We start from the raw sequence: 14,820 nt of genomic DNA on the forward strand, positions 1-14,820 counted from the left end.
TACATTGTTTCTCTAACACGCTGGGTGGCGTTGTTGTGAATCACACACCAAATATTTTATCATTTTTGTCAATAAATCACACTGCAATTCAGATGATACCATGTACATATGAGACACACATTTGTTTGCATATATATTCTTTATTTACTGTATATAGTTCTTAAGTTGACTAAACCGCCAACATTGCAAGACAGTACCATTCCTAATTGCACTTCAGTGTGTTATAGGTGAATAGTAGAAAAACACAAGGCAAAAATAATTAGATACCCTTATTCTTCAAACCAAAATACACCACTAATACAACATTCTTTGGTTACATGTTGAATGCATATATTTATCAATTACAATTACAAGTATTGGCCCTCCCCATAACCTACTTTTTATAGTAAGTACAGTTTTTTTCCTGTCCCAGTAGATTGCAGGAGAAATGGCAAAACATTTCATACTGATGCTTAAAAGTAGTCTACAGCAAATGGATTTATGTTTGGGTGTGATGAATGTTAACACAAAATGGCAAAACAACGGGTAGGGACATAACCGACAACGTGGGCAATTTGTTACAGCTAGACAAGGGAATGGAAATGGTCTAACATCAGATATAGTTACTGCTGCTGCAATACATTATTTCAACACCCTCTCCTCCCTCCACATGGCATGTAGCTAAATGTCTAAGGGGAAGAGTAGCGGCCATAGAACAGAATGCTCTGGGTGGGGTTGTGGCGGATGAAGAAGAGGAAGGGGTGGTCAGCAATGAACGTGGGTGTTACCAGGGGCAGGGCACAGCCTAACATCATGATGGCGGCCGTAGCAGCTGCTGCCTCTGTGCCCTCCTCATTGACCTCCACAAAGGCCTTGTGCACCACCTTGGACAGAACCAGGTCGTTGTTTGGTGACATGCCTGAGAAGTCGCTCCTGGAGTGGTCGAAGGCATCTATCATGCCCATGCTGACCAGCGTGTCCTTCAAGTCCAGGTTCTCCTCCAGCTTGAATTTGGGCAGGCCCACCTGAACCTCCTCCAAGTACATCCTGTCTGGCTTGGTCCAATTCACAAAGTTGTCATAGGTCAGCTCCTTCTCCAGCTGTGTGGATCAAGACACCGATATTTAGTATAACTTGGAATGCTGAACATGAAGCAATACAGCTTAAAGGCTGTTTGACTCTGTTAACCTGGGAGCTTGTTGCAAAGAGTCCAATGTAATGAGAAATCTAAGCCTATAATGAAAACAAAATAATGTGGCTTAGGTTGGCCCAGTGGTATAAACCTCTGTGTCTGGTATATTTATTAAAATATACAGTAAAAACAAACCCATCCTGCTAATAACAGGGTAATAGGGAGTCCTACCTTCTCCAGTCCAGTGGTGCCATCCTCAATGTCATTAGGAAGCATGATGAGCATGCTCAGTTGTTTCCCTGCATAAGGCAACTCCAGAATCTGACAGTTGGCCTCTGGGATGAAGGTCAGGGGGAACTTGGCCTTCTGGTGCATCATTTTTACTGGCTTACGCTTATTCTGCACCCCAATTGTAAAGAAAAAAGCGTGCACTATTAAGAATAGAAAATGTCAGGCTTTTCCAGAAGAGTTGCTTAATGACTAGATGTTTATAGTGCCAACTAAGCACATTCAGGAAAAGCTACTTCACAGAACATGTCAGAACTAGTTTCTGCTAGTCAAGCTTATTGAGAAACCAACCTTGTTAAGTCTGAATTGGACATCTTTGGTGCTGGTATCCTTGAACTTCTTCTCCCAGTTGCCCTTGAAGTAGATGGCGTTAACCAAGACCAGTCTTGTCAAATCATCAACAATCCCCTTTGGCAACAGATCCTTGATTTTGTCTACAAATATAATGATCACAAATGAGGGAATTTATGGTAACATTGTAACAAGCAACATAAAAAACCAAAGTAAATACATCTTTGACGCGTGATGGATTTAAAATGTACACGAACAAAATAGATAATTCTTCATTAAGTCCCTTTGATTTTTATATTTAATTTCAGAATGTTAAGTATTAAGCTTGTCAGTAAAGAATATTCTGAACACACTGGGTTTTTATACATTTAGTTAATGCCATTGTGCACATTAGAGCTTTCCAGCATCTAGTCAGTCACCTGCGGTCTGCTTCTCCACCCAGGTGTTGATGTTCTGTCTAACAGTCTCTGCATTGGACTTGAAGTCTACAGCCTCCAACTCTGCATTGTAGTACTTTTTGGTGTTGTGGAGGAAAGTCTGTCACATTAACCAGGGACACTTTTGTTAAGAGTCAAAATCTTAGCTATAATATCCCCAATAACCTAATATTATATTGTCTATTCTACAAATGTACAGTGTAATGACATAAACAATAGAAAATCAGAGAACATTCTAGAATGGTGATTATGCCTGTATTTTTAGACTTTTGCATTAAGCCCTGTTCCAAAGAGTATCCTAAAATGTTTATATTCAGAAAATGCAGCATTAAGTACTTTTACCATAATAACTAATTCAGAATCAGAATCATGATGAGTAATACGATGTAAACTCAGATGCCCTCATACTCCGCCAACTGAGTAAATGAGAGCGATTTACCTCAACAAACTTGTAAGACTGATCTCCGTATAGACGATTTGCTAGACTCAGTTTGTAGGGGGCTCCTTTCTTGTTCAGTTCACCCATAAGTTTGCTGAAGCAAACATGGACATCATCCTTGGCTTTGTGGAGGTGCAGGGTCTACAGACAAAACCAGATGGGTTGTTGTAACATTTTCCTGTGGCATTCAAGACATGCAAAACAAGACCCAAAACAAAAAGCCTTTGTTTTCCAAGTATTTTTGTTTTAGCTTGTAGGCTCTATTCCCCACATTCTCGTATAAAAAACATGTTCTAAGAAAGACAAGTACATTGGAAGCTGGTGCTTTTGTACACTGAACAAAATTATAAACGCAACACTTTTGTTTTTGCCCACATATTTCATGAGCTGAACTCAAAGATCTAAGACTATCTCTATGTACACAAAAGGCCTATTTCTCTCTAATATTGTTCAAAAATCTGTCTAAATCTGTGTTAGTGAGCACTTCTCCTTTGCCGAGATAATCCATCCACCTCACAGGTGTGGCATATCAAGATGCTGATTAGACAGCATGATTATTGCACAGGTGTGGCTTAGGCTGGCCACAATAAAAGGCCACTCTAAAATGTGGACAGGTTCCACTCAGAACAGGCCTCGCCATAGTCGACCAAAGAAGTTGAGTGCACGTGCTTAGCGTCATATCCAGAGGTTGTCTTTAGGAAATAGACGTATGAGTGCTGCCAGCATTGCTGCAGAGGTTGAAGGGGTGGGGGGTCAGCCTGTCAGTGCTCAGACCATTTGCCACACACTGCATTAAATTGGTCTGCATGGGTGTCGTCCCAGAAGGAAGCCTCTTCTAAAGATGATGCACAAGAAAACCCGCAAACAGTTAGCTGAAGACAAGCAGACAAAGGACATGGATTACTTGAACCCTGTTCTGTGGTCTGATGAGACCAAGATACATGTATTTGATTCAGATGGTGTCAAGCATGTGTGGCGGAAACCAGGTCAGGAGTAGAAAGACAATTGTGTCTTGCCTACAGTCAAGCATGGTGGTGTCAGTGTCATGGTCTGGGGCTGCATGAGTGCTGCCGGCACTGGGGAGCTACATTTCCTTGAGGGAACCATGAATGCCAACATGTACTGTGACATACTGAAGCAGAGCATGATCCCCTCCCTTCAGAGACTGGGCCGCAGGGCAGTATTCCAACATGATAACGACCCCAAACACACCTCCAAGACAACCACTGCCTTGCAAAAGAAGCTGAGGGTAAAGGTGATGGACTGGCCAAGCATGTTTCCAGATCTAAACCCTATTGAGCATTTGTGGGGCATCCTCAAATGGAAGGTGGAGGAGCGCAAGGTCTCTAACATCCACCAGCTCTGAGATGTTGTCATGGACGAGTGGAAGAGGACTCCAGTGGCAAACTGTGAAGCTCTGGTTAACTCCATGCCCAAGAGGGTTGAGGCAATGCTGGAAAATGATGGTGGCCACACAAAATATTCACACTTTGGGCCCAATTTGGACATTTTCACTTTAGACATTAAACCACTGTGTGTTGTGTTATTTTGAGAGGACAGCACATTTACACTGTTATACAAGCTGTACACTCACTACTTTACATTGTAGCAAAGTGTCATTTCTTCAGTGTTGTCACCTGAACAAATATAATCAAATATTTAGAAAATGTGAGGGGTGTACTCACTTCTGTGAGATACTGTATATATTAACAACACAATTTGTATTTTCCTGCCTGACTATATGCTATTGCCTAACACAGGAAGGGGAAGCCTGGAGCCTGATAAGAGATGTCACTAGTTAATATAGCGTGATGACAATTTCATTTCAATTTTAATTCAGTGGATTAAAGGAGTTTAAATGCTACTTACATTACAGACAGGGTACTATGACAGACACTGAACAATACATTATTAAAACTTTGTTAACACTGATCTGTCCATCCCAAACTATGCTATCAAATATATTTTATATGTCTGTGAGAATAAAAAGGAAAGGTGGTTTGCTATTTGAGGAAGTGAACCATCTTTAAGAATTAGATAAGGGTAATATATCTGCATCTATTCATTCCGGTACTATGTTGTATGTGTATAGTGAACATGACAATGTCACCGCTATTTAGACAAGATGATTATGTTTGACTATCAGCTGTTCCCATGAGAGCACCGAAAATGAATCACACTCACCTTTGACATCTGAGTCGTGGTGTTACCCCTGGCCCCCAGAGACACCATGGCCAGAGCAGAGGAGATGCTGAGGGGGGAGTAGAAGACATTGCCCGTTTTTTTTTTTCTCTGTGATCTTCTTGAACAGATCCAGGGAGAAGTTGGTGTTGGCCACAGACACAGATGACATTTTAAATGGTAGGAGATGCAGGCAGGAGCTTTGGAAGAAAGGTTTATACGTTTAGTATCAAAAATAAAGAATGGATTCTACTGATTTAGTATGAAAACCACTGAGCAACTCAATTGCTATGTTAAGTCGAATAAAATAGATTAAGAATATATCATTTAGCAAGAACATTGAGCTACAAATGATCTAGCTCCCGTACATATTAAATTGTAATAAATATCCTGCAAAGTGCATAGCTACATTTTTGGTGTTGTCCAGGTACAGCAAAAAAGTTAATCAAACTCGTATGCTTAGTAAATTAATAACCAATTAAAAAGTAGGTAAACGTGGCATTATCAACTTTAACAGTCTAATTCATTAGGAAATGGTAACATAAATTACGTTTCCCGAGTTTGAAAAAGGTTACGTTGTTTACAGCAACTCACCATGAATGGTTTGTCCAATTCAAGTAGTACTATCTTCAGACCGATGTCTCCACTTCGCAGGTAGTGGTCTAGATAACCTGTTTTAACAAACCACCTACAGAAGACAACCCAGAAATGAGTCACGCCCTGCCCTGCCCTGCCCGGCCCTGTCACCTGTCGTTTCCGCATTCTCATCCACTGACCAATATGGCAACTTCACAGGGCTAAAACTGCAACATTGTCAAAGGCAGAGCTTTAATGGGTGCGAGGGATCAGTCTTGTCGTTGAAAACAATGATCGCATGCAGAATCAATTTATATTATGAATGTTGTAAATTTTCTATATACTATTTAGTTAAGAGAATACTTACGTTTTCATTGAAGTGATACAAATCTGAAAATGGTTTATGATTCTCAGATTCGATAAAGCATTTTAGGATCGACCGATCCGTTGGGGCGTCAGATATTGCCCTCTGAAGATCTAATCTGTGGAAGATAACTAGGTAAAATATCACACAGCAGTAGACGCCTACGCGGATCCGCATCCAAGTCGCGAAACCCGCGTGACTGTCACATTCGTTTTGGCACCGCCCAGAGGATCCGCTCCGCCTCCGGGCAGCGCGGTGAATTCTAATGTCCCACACTGGACCCGTGTCGGATCCGCTCCGCCTCCAGGAAGCGCGGTGAATTCTACTGTCCGACACTGGATCCGTGTCGGATCCGCAGAAGTGGACGCGCCTTTACTGTAAAGGTTGAACTACAACCTCTTGGTGTGCTCTTGCTACGCCGAGACAAGAGTCTTATCAGTGGAGATTTTCTTTCCTGGGACACGGTTGCGCTGAGCTATCTGAGTAAGTGTATTGATTTATTGCGACATATCCATATGTAGCTTATGCTATGTTAGCAGCATGTAGCTGCTAGCTAGCATGCTGCTAGGCGCGATTGCATCATTTCGCAAGTATTGATAATGCCTATATATAGCTATATGTTTGAGTTCACGTTTGCGATGCAAACCTATAGCTGATAAATTGGCACTGGTATTTCAGTCAATGAAGTGGGGTCAATATTACAGTCAGTGAAGCACTTGTCTGCTATGATAGCTAGCAGGTACAATTTTAGCATGTTTAGTTTCTAGCTAGCTTGTATTAAGTTTGCATTTTGTCAAGTTTGGTCTCATGTGTAGTGTCTATCTGCCATCCTCTTTATAATGAAAATCAAGCTTCGGCATTTTAATCACTGTTTAAGTCGGTTCAGACAACTAATGGGTATTGGCGCCTGTTTGAACGTCAAGAAGTACGGGCTTTTCTGCTAATTGTTGCTACCGAACATTACTTTGAAACCATTCAGCAAATACACAGTACATATGGAGATTTAACATCACCGCTCATTTTACACACAGCCCTGAACAGGCCTGTCCTGATCCGCCTTTTCCCAGTGGTTAGATTCTGTCAGTGAGTGACAATCTCCCTCGTGGAGATGCTAATTTCCGGCACAGTCTTGGGCAAGACAGTGGCATACCTGTATTTGTGCGTAAGAGCGCAACTACGGTCGAAATTTGGGGGTTGGAATCACAGTGGATTGTCATGTTATCGAAGTAAATGCACGCAAATGTATTGGCTGCCTGGTGGTTGTGATAGCTTCGCTCGCGTACATTTGTCTTGGCTCTCCATAATAATAATAAACACTGATGGAATGCAGTTGTGGTTTGTAAATGACCATGTGAGTTGTATTTTAATTTAGTGTTGCTTTTGGAATGGTTAATCTAACACTAAGGTCTCTGCTGCAACATATAGCTTGAATGTTAAGTTGCTTTGGATAAAAGCATCTGCTAACTGACGTAATGTAATGTTAACCAGGGCTGTAGTAGAGACTAAACGCAAGTAAATGGAGTTTACCCACCGCTCAAATGTCAGAAATAGAGTTTATCCATCTGTTAAGAGTTTACCTCCAAATAGAATCTATGTAGGACCCTACCAAACTTAAAATACTGATTTATCCACATACAATTGTGCTCTGATCAAAAACCATTTAATACCACTGATATTGTTTGAACATTTTGGATGTCTTTTTTAAACATCCGATAGCGAAAGGTGTGGCAAACCTTACCCTGATCACAAATTCATAGTTTACCCACCTCTTATTTTAACCACCGCAACCCTGTTTATAACTTTATAATAATTTATAGTCATGTTTCTTTTTTAATTTAATCTCCTTAATACCTATCTCATATTGTATTGTGTAAGCATACTTGGCTTTGGATGCCACATACCATAATCATATCTGTCTGTTTGATTACAGGTGCTGTGAGGAAAAACACTGACACGGTCAGCCACGGACGCAGAGGTCACCAAGCACGCAATCAGGTGGTTCAACCTGGCAGCGGATCGGGCAACGAGGAGACGTGTACCGCCTCAAGCCACACAAACGGAGTAATAGGAGAAATAAGCAATAAACAATATTTTTATTGAACTTCTTGTCGTTCACCAGTTATTAATTTTCTGATATTTTAGCTGTGCATTTCATTGAAGTTTTGGCCTAATGGATAAAATATTTTATGTCTGCACCGACCTAGGCCTATAAAGCACTAAATTAGGTTTTGACCACAAAATGATTGTAAAGCAGCTTAGCCAACGTAGGCTACTTAACAAAAACAGAATAGAAAAAACTTGTAACTTTCCATAAATGTAAATGACAATTTTATATTTCCATTAAGTAGTGATTACTTTTGTACAGTGAATTGATGTCTTGACTTGAACCTTTTCTGTTAGGCCTATTGACAATATTGTTCGGTTAAAAATACAAGGCAATGCAGATTTAAGATTAGGTCTATATTGCTGGAGTAACCTAGACTAGGCCTAGTGATAGAAATCCTATGGTTTAGTTTATCCTATTTTTATCCTACAGCAAGAACAGTCCTAGGGATTTTGAAAATGAGAAAAACAGGTCCAAAACGGACCCGGGCCAGATGAGCCAGGAATTTTATGAGGCCGTTACGGGTCAGTGGCGGATGTATGTATCAATTAGCGGGTCCCAAATGGACCCGCCGCGGAGGCAAGGTTTTAATCGCGGATGCCGAACAGATGCAGCGCGGAGCCGCGGCGGGTCCGCGATCCGCCTTCGTTGCGGATCCGTCACTGAGCTCTAACAGACACCGATACAGTTCCGCTTCGCGAGTCCGTTCCGAAAGCCGCAATACCTCCGCAGCGGTTCCACCATGGAGTCCTTTTGCTGTGTGGGATAGGGTGACTAGGTAGCTAGATTATTTTAGCTCAATGTTCTAGCTATATTAGGGTGACCAGACGACTGCGGTGAGGTAGAGTAGTTTTCCCTGAAGCTATATTGGTTGGTAATTTTGATTTTGATTATTTATTTACATTTACATAAATAACTGACGTTTTTAACATTATCATGACCAGATAATGGTGCACTTTTAAGACGGTGCCTAAACCCTTGCATCGTAGGAAAGCAGTTTAACATGAAAGATTAACATGAAACCGAAATGGAAAAACAAGTATTGCTTGTTCGCTATCGCCAGCAGATTCCGAATATGTAATTGCAAAGTATTGTATATAAAGCTAACTTCACCGCAGTGACCAGACGTCTCGGTTTGTCCGGGACTGTCCCGGTTTGTATGTCGAATACATTGAACTTAATTCAAAATTTCAGGCATCAAAATGTATTTCACCTTTTATTCTGAAATGTATTTAAAAATGTATAATACATGTAACTATATTTAAAATACATTTCAGCTATTATTTCGAAATGTATTTGAAAATGTATAAATACATTTCAGTTTTGTCCAAATGTATTTCACCGTCAACAATGCTCTCATTACATTATAGAAAATACATTACAAAATGTATTTTGAAGCACATATTAAAATGCATCTTCCAGGTCCTGTGAAAGTAAAATTATGAAATGTAATTACCGACGTATTGATTATATCACTTTTAGGTGTTGAAACACCTTTTATAGATGTGTACATTACCTAAATACATTTAATCTTACTCACAAGTATAGTCCAACATACTAAGGTGTACTTAATACCACTACTTGCCTCCACTGTGAAGCACGTATGATGAACAACACGCGTGCATAAGCGCATAAATGTGTGTGTGCATTAACCTGTTGTTACAAGGGTCCAGGTTTGGGGGATTGAAAAACTTTGTTCTGTAATACCGCTCTTTTATTTTGTTCTCGAAATATAACAGTGGCCTACCATATTCTTCCAGGAAAATGTCTACACATTGTACTTTTTTAGGAAATGTAGTAATTATTTTAAATCATTATCTGAAGCTTTATTATAGCCTAAATGTTGTGAAAATGATGTGCTTTCATATCATGTCAATATTAACTAAAATATCAAAAAATGACATTTATGCTTTGTTTTATCCAAAGCGACTTGCAAGTGAGGCTGAGAACAATCTTACACAATAACAAACTTCTGTATTGTGTCAACTAAAACACCTACAAAATAACTGAACTCCAATAATAATAATATATACATTATTATTATTGGCTCGCATTCATGGAAATATCAAAAATAAATACTGTATATATTAAATACATAATGTTACATAGATGTAATACATAACACACGCAGTAATTAGAGGCTATACACTCACCTAAAGGATTATTAGGAACACCATACTAATACTGTGTTTGACCCCCTTTCGCCTTCAGAACTGCCTTAATTCTTCGTGGCATTGATTCAACAAGGTGCTGAAAGCATTCTTTAGATATTTTATGCCCATATTGATAGGATAGCATCTTGCAGTTGATGGAGATTTGTGGGATGCACATCCAGGGCATGAAGCTCCCGTTCCACCACATCCCAAAGATGCTCTATTGGGTTGAGATCTGGTGACTGTGGGGGGCATTTCAGTACAGTGAACTCATTGTCATGTTTAAGAAACCAATTTGAAATTATTCAAGCTTTGTGACATGGTGCATTATCCTGCTGGAAGTAGCCATCAGAGGATGGGTACATGGTGGTCATAAAGGGATGGACATGGTCAGAAACAATGCTCAGGTAGGCCGTGGCATTTAAACGATGCCCAACTGGCACTAATGGGCCTAAAGTGTGCCAAGAAAACATCCCCCACACCATTACACCACCACCAGCCTGCACAGTGGTAACAAGGCATGATGGATCCATGTTCTCATTCTGTTTACGCCAAATTCTGACTCTACCATCTGAATGTCTCAACAGATATCGAGACTCATCAGACCAGGCAACATTTTTCCAGTCTTGAACAGTCCAATTTTGGTGAGCTTGTGCAAATTGTAGCCTCTTTTTCCTATTTGTAGTGGAGATGAGTGGTACCCGGTGGGGTCTTCTGCTGTTGTAGCCCATCCGCCTCAAGGTTGTGCGTGTTGTGGCTTCACAAATGCTTTGCTGCATACCTCGGTTATAACGAGTGGTTATTTCAGTCAAAGTTTCTCTTCTATCAGCTTGAATCAGTCGGCCCATTCTCCTCTGACCTCTAGCATCAACAAGGCATTGTCAACCACAGGACTGCCGCATACTGGATGTTTTTCCCTTTTCACACCATACTTTGTAAACCCTAGCAATGGTTGTGCGTGAAAATAATAATCAGATTTCACTGATGTGCATCAGGAGAAATAAACAAAGGCTATAAAACATATGCCTTGGCATCCAGTCCCCTAGAAATGTCTAAAGGAAATTGTTATTTAGAGAACAGTGTTATCATAATATTGCTAATGATAGTATAGCATATTTTCTGAAACCACTGATGCTCCAAAGAGTGACAACTAGTGTCCCAACTCAAATTTCAAAATACTGGATGGAGGACCAGCAGTTAAGCACATTATTATATTGGGAGAGTGTCACTGCTGCAATAACATTTGACTCTAGTTTTGTTTCAGGGCTGTTTCAGTGCACTTGAAAGACTTCAGAATTCCTGGTAGATATAGTGCATATTGCCAAAAATAAAAACAAAATAAAAACACAGCAGCATTTAACTTTGACGTGACAGACATGATGATTAAGAACATGTTACTATGCGTTTCACATTATATCAAGTGGAAAATGCTTTAAGAAACATTTTCTGATATTTCAAGATTCCTTAACATTAAGAAATCAAAAATAGGTTGTACATTCTAAAACACTGTAGCGAATTTGTGAAATATCAGGCACAAGTATTCAGGACCCTCCTTGCACACAAAAATGTAAATAAAAGAAATGACAAGGACAGAGAAACATTGAGTCCACTCGATACTTAGAGGTCTCTCAGAGTGCTCAAAACAAGATGGAGGAACTAGGAGGCATGTTCAATCTGTGTTGTCTAGTGTGTCGGTAGTGTGGGAGGCAGCGTACTTCAGACGAAAGCCACCTGAAAAACAGAGAGGGGACTGTGTCAGTGAAACAAAAAGAAAGAAAAGAAATGGGAAAGGACTGAAAACAAGCAAAAAGACAAGGATCCACTGAGAGGACTACAAATTCCCAACCTGCACCTAAGCGCTTTCCTCTGGGTGACATCTCATTGGCTGTGTTTTTCTTTTTCTTTATTTGTTTTAATTTTTAACTGTATTGTTTTTGTCTTAGCCCTGCTAAGAGAGGGTTTGAGAGAAACATGTCCACAGTTCTCCTGAGATGAAAGAGCCCTTAACAGCAGCTCCTGGCTGCTACAGAGGGAAGTGAGCTGGAAGATGGGCGGCACGCCGAACACCTGCCTCAGCGCCATCTAGTTTTGCATTTTGCTAGTGTCCTTGTCACTACTTGTAGTATGAGGCGGTACCTGCAGCCCATTCAGGTTTCACAGGCAGTCCGCCTCCTCCAGGATGGCACATCCATACGTGCTGGCGCAAGAATGTTTGCTGTGTCTCCCAGTACAGTCTAGCATGGAGGAGATACCAGGTGACAAGTCTTCACACGAGGAGAGCTGGACAGGGCCGTAGAAGGGCATCAGCCCAGCAGCGGGACCAGCATCTGCTCCTTTGTGCGAGGAGGAATAGGAGGAGCACTGCCAGAGCCCTACAAAATGACCTCCAGCGCGCTACTGGTGTAGATGTTTTTGACCAACCTGTCAGAAACAGATTCCATGAGGGTGGCATGAGGGCCTGACATCCTCTGTGCTCACAGTCCAGCACCATGCAGCTTAGTTGGCATTTTCCAGAGAACACCAGAATTGGCAGTTCTGCTATTGGTGTCCCGTTCTCTTAACAGATGAGAGCATGTTCACACTGAGCCCATGTGACAGATGTGAAAGACTGGAGATGCCGTGGTGAAAGTGATGCTGCCAGCAACATCATCCAGCATGACCAGTTTGGCTGTGGGTCAGTGATGATCTGGGGAGGCATATTCTTGGAGGGTCACACAGACTTCCATACAAGGGCGAAGGAGTGAGTTTTGTATTGAGGGGGACATTAAAAATGTTTGCAAAATGTTCTTATTATTGTGGGTGGGGACCAATTTATCTGCTTCTCCAGAGCTGAATCCAATTGAGATCCCCCAGGACACCATCCGCCATCTCATCAGGAGCATGCCCACAATGTCGACGTGAGTGCCTACAGGCACGTGGGGACCATACACACTACTGAGTCACATTAAGAGTTGCTGTGATGAAATTCACACAATGTGGAACTGCCTGCGATTTCAACTGTTCACTTAGATTTTCGGTGTGAGTTTAAATCCAGACCTCAATCGGTTGGTGATTTTGGTTCCCATTGACCATTGTTACCTAATTTTTTTCAACAAATTATGCAATGTACAATGAACATTTTGATCTTCATATTTTGTTCATCGAGACCCGATGTGTGATTTGAATTTTCCCTTAATTTTTTTTAGCAATGTGCTTTCACCATATTTTGCTTATTTAATGGCAGAGAAAGTGAAAAAGATTGGAGTGGAGCTGAAATAATATTGCTAATAATTATGAAACCCACAAACAAGATGTAAATTCAACAAGTACTTGAATTATCAGAGAGGGGAAGATGAACTGACAATAGTAAGATTTGCATGAAGGCATACCTGTGATGTTGTTCAGTGGAAGTCAGCTCTTTTCTTTACAATTTCAAACTGACTAATTGCCAGTAGTGTGACTACATGTTCATTGCGCAAACTACAAACAGTAAAAACACACTGAACCCCCAGGGGATTGGGGTTTCCACAGTTTTATTTTCCCAGAGATCTCTATTCTCTCCACCTTATTATTTCAGGGCCCTGGAAAATAGCACATTTTGTACTTTACTGTCAGCACTGGGGAGCAGCAAGGATACGTTTTCTCACCACATTGCTACTCATTTGATTGGAGAATAGAGATGGTACTAACAATAATGTCAACCTACTAAGAGAACAGGGCTGAGGGACAAAAATATGCACATTTTACTGTAGTCATTTAGGTGCAAAATGTAAATGTTTGGTCATGTAATCATAGAAACCTTGTTTGGGAAACGAGCATCTGCTAAATGGCTTTACTGCAAGACACAATTGCAATGCACAACAATGGTCTTGTTCAGGGATGGAGACCATTAAAATAATACACAGTTTTTCTCAAGTGTTAAACTTCACATAACATATTTGTCCTTTTGTTACATATTTCACTTCTGTAAGATTCAATCTCAATGCCAAATGGATCACTGACATCCTGACCAACCATGTATTTTCACCATAGTATGCTTTATTGACAGCAAAGAGAAAGTGGAAAAGATGGGGAAGTGCTAAAATAATAATAATAAATATGGAAACCAAGCTCCAGCAGCATGTGTACCAGAGGAAGGCGCTTACATCACTGGACAAACCTAAGCCAAGTGATGCTATGTGTGACAACTGCGACCTCTGCTGGTTCACCTCCCCCTGCAGCGGGCGGGCCCCAGCGGTCGACGTCACCGGCTTTCTGACACCACCGTCTCATCATACATTTCACCTGTGTCTCGTTTAATGCACCTGTTCCTCATCATCGCTGTTTCCCCCGGTATATATGTTCCCTCTGCTCCCCCTGTCTTTGTGTGTAATTGTCTCTAGCTACTATAGAGCTGTACGATGCTTTGTTAAAGCTTATGCTATATACTTTCGCTGGGATACAATTAAACAATCCTTCCACCACGCCTTCTCCGGTTCCTCCTTGCTCCTCTAAACCCCGAAGCCGTGACACTATGGTTACGTTAGCCTATTGCAACATCTTCTCTGACGTGTTTTCATCTCTTCCAAATACAATCCATCCCTGTTTGACACAGTTTAACTTTCTTTGTAAATTTCACAATATTGGAGTTTCGCAATAAGAACAGATTAATATTACAAAAACCCAACCAGTTAAATCTAATTGAAACATCCAAAAGCCAATGTACAATGTTAGTGTTTCACGTAATATCTTTGTTGGAATATCACAATAGAATCTGTCAGTTTCAACATTACAGCTTTATATACAACATTTAGAAAATGCATTGCAATAACAAGTCATCAAGTTGGCTACCATTATTCTAATGTTTTCATTTGATCACTTACATCCAAGGAATTGCGTTCAATAACATGTTGGGATG

At 40.7% G+C, this 14,820-nt stretch overlaps 1 pseudogene; it reads right to left on the bottom strand.

Moving 5' to 3' along the window:
- Positions 1-124: 124 nt before the first annotated feature.
- Positions 125-5,782, bottom strand: LOC105019447 (annotated as a pseudogene).
- Between the last annotated feature and the right edge of the window lie 9,038 nt (positions 5,783-14,820).

Source organism: Esox lucius, chromosome 21 (assembly GCF_011004845.1).
Source record: "Esox lucius isolate fEsoLuc1 chromosome 21, fEsoLuc1.pri, whole genome shotgun sequence".
Lineage (NCBI taxonomy): Eukaryota > Metazoa > Chordata > Actinopteri > Esociformes > Esocidae > Esox > Esox lucius.